Below are 2,958 nucleotides of genomic sequence, written 5' to 3' on the forward strand. Positions count from 1 at the left end.
CAGTATTTTAATCCTGCTGTTTACTAAAATCACTACTGCTGTCTCTGTTACTCTGCTGCTGTTATTTCACTACTGCTACTGCTATAAAACTGTTACTACTGATAAACTCTTGCGAGCAAGTCTGTTTCCAGGTGCAACTGAATTGACAACTCCGTTGTTAAGGCTTCCAAGTGTTCTTTGTCTCCCCTTGTGTCGAATCAATAAATTGGGTTTTACTTCCCTCGAAGACTGTTGCGATCCCCTATACTTGTGGGTCATCAGGCCCCACACCACAGGGCCGCGCGGCCAAGGGGGGGGGGGCCGCGCCACCCTAGGGTGTGGCCCCCTCGTCGCCCCTCTTCGTCTCTCCTTCGGACTTCTGGAAGCTTCGTGGAAAAATAGGCCCCTGGGCTTTGATTTCGTCCAATTCCGAGAATATTTCCTTACTAGGATTTCTGAAACCAAAAACAGCAGAAACAAAGAATCGGCACTTCGGCATCTTGTTAATAGGTTAGTTCCAGAAAATGCACGAATATGACATAAAGTGTGCATAAAACATGTAGATAACATCAATAATGTGGCATGGAACATAAGAAATTATCGATACGTCGGAGACGTATCAGCATCCCCAAGCTTAGTTCTGCTCGTCCCGAGCAGGTAAAACGATAACACAGATAATTTCTGGAGTGACATGCCATCATAATCTTGATCTTACTATTTGTAAAGCATATGTAGTGAATGCAGCGATCGAAACAATGTATATGACATGAGTAAACAAGTGAATCATATAGCAAAGACTTTTCATGAATAGCACTTCAAGACAAGCATCAATAAGTCTTGCATAAGAGTTAACTCATAAAGCAATAATTCAAAGTAAAGGCATTGAAACAACACAAAAGAAGATTAAGTTTCAGCGGTTGCTTTCAACTTGTAACATGTATATCTCATGGATATTGTCAACATAGAGTAATATAATAAGTGCAATAAACAAGTATGTAGGAATCAATGCACAGTTCACACAAGTGTTTGCTTCTTGAGGTGGAGAGAAATAGGTGAACTGACTCAACATTGAAAGTAAAAGAATAGTCCTCCATAGAGGAAAAGCATCGATTGCTATATTTGTGCTAGAGCTTTGATTTTGAAAACATGAAACAATTTTGTCAACGGTAGTAATAAAGCATATGCATCATGTAAATTATATCTTATAAGTTGCAAGCCTCATGCATAGTGTACTAATAGTGCCTGCACCTTGTCCTAATTAGCTTGGACTACCGGATCATCACAATGCATTGTTTTTACCAAGTGTCACAAAGGGGTACCTCTATGCCGCCTGTACAAAGGTCTAAGGAGAAAGCTCGCATTGGATTTCTCGCTATTGATTATTCTTCAACTTAGACATCCATACCGGGACAACATAGACAACAGATAATGGACTCCTCTTTTATGCATAAGCATACACCAACAATTAATAATTTTCTCATTTGAGATTTGAGGATTGTTGTCCAAAACTGAAACTTCCACCATGGAGCATGGCTTTAGTTAGCGGCCCAATGTTCTTCTCTAACATATGCATGCTTAACCATATGGTGGTAGATCTCTCTTACTTCAGACAAGACGGACATGCATAGCAACTCACATGAAATTCAACAATGAAAAGTTGATGGCGTCCCCAGTGAACATGGTTATCGCACAACAAGCAACTTAATAAGAGATAAAGTGCATAATTACATATTCAATACCACAATAGTTTTTAAGCTATTTGTCCCATGAGCTATATATTGCAAAGGTGAATGATGGAATTTTAAAGGTAGCACTCAAGCAATTTACTTTGGAATGGCGGAAAATACCATGTAGTAGGTAGGTATGGTGGACACAAATGGCATAGTGGTTGGCTCAAGTATTTGGATGCATGAGAAGTACTCCCTCTCGATACAAGGTTTAGGCTAGCAAGGCTTATTTGAAACAAACACAAGGATGAACCGGTGCAGCAAAACTCACATAAAAGACATATTGAAAACATTATAAGACTCTACACCGTCTTCCTTGTTGTTCAAACTCAAAACTAGAAATTATCTAGACCTTAGAGAAACCAAATATGCAAACCAAATTTTAGCATGCTCTATGTATTTCTTCATTAATGGGTGCAAAGCATATGATGCAAGAGCTTAATCATGAGCACAACAATTGCCAAGTATCACATTACCCAAGACATTTATAGCAATTACTACATGTATCATTTTCCAATTCCAACCATATAACAATTTAACGAAGGAGAAACTTCGCCATGAATACTATGAGTAGAAACCAAGGACATACTTGTCCATATGCTACAGCGGAGCGTGTCTCTCTCCCATAAAGTGAATGCTAGGATCCATTTTATTCAAACAAAACAAAAAAACAAAAACAAACCGACGCTCCAAGAAAAATCACATAAGATGTGATGGAATAAAAATATAGTTTCAGGGGAGGAACCTGATAATGTTGTCGATGAAGAAGGGGATGCCTTGGGCATCCCCAAGCTTAGACGCTTGAGTCTTCTTAGAATATGCAGGGGTGAACCACCGGGTGCATCCCCAAGCTTAGAGCTTTCACTCTCCTTGATCATGTTGCATCATACTCCTCTCTTGATCCTTGAAAACTTCCTCCACACCAAACTCGAAACAACTCATTAGAGGGTTAGTGCACAATATAAATTGACATATTCAGAGGTGACACAATCATTCTTAACACTTCTGGACATTGCATAATGCTACTGGACATTAATGGATCAAAGAAATTCATCCAACATAGCGAAAGAGGCAATGCGAAATAAAAGGCAGAATCTATCAAAACAGAACAGTTCGTATTGACGAATTTTAAAATGGCGCCAGACTTGCTCAAATGAAAATGCTCAAATTGAATGAAAGTTGCGTACATATCTGAGGATCATGCACGTAAATTGGATTAATTTTCTGAGCTACCTACAGGGAGGTGGACTCA

This window comes from Lolium perenne, chromosome 4, assembly GCF_019359855.2.
Source record: "Lolium perenne isolate Kyuss_39 chromosome 4, Kyuss_2.0, whole genome shotgun sequence".
Lineage (NCBI taxonomy): Eukaryota > Viridiplantae > Streptophyta > Magnoliopsida > Poales > Poaceae > Lolium > Lolium perenne.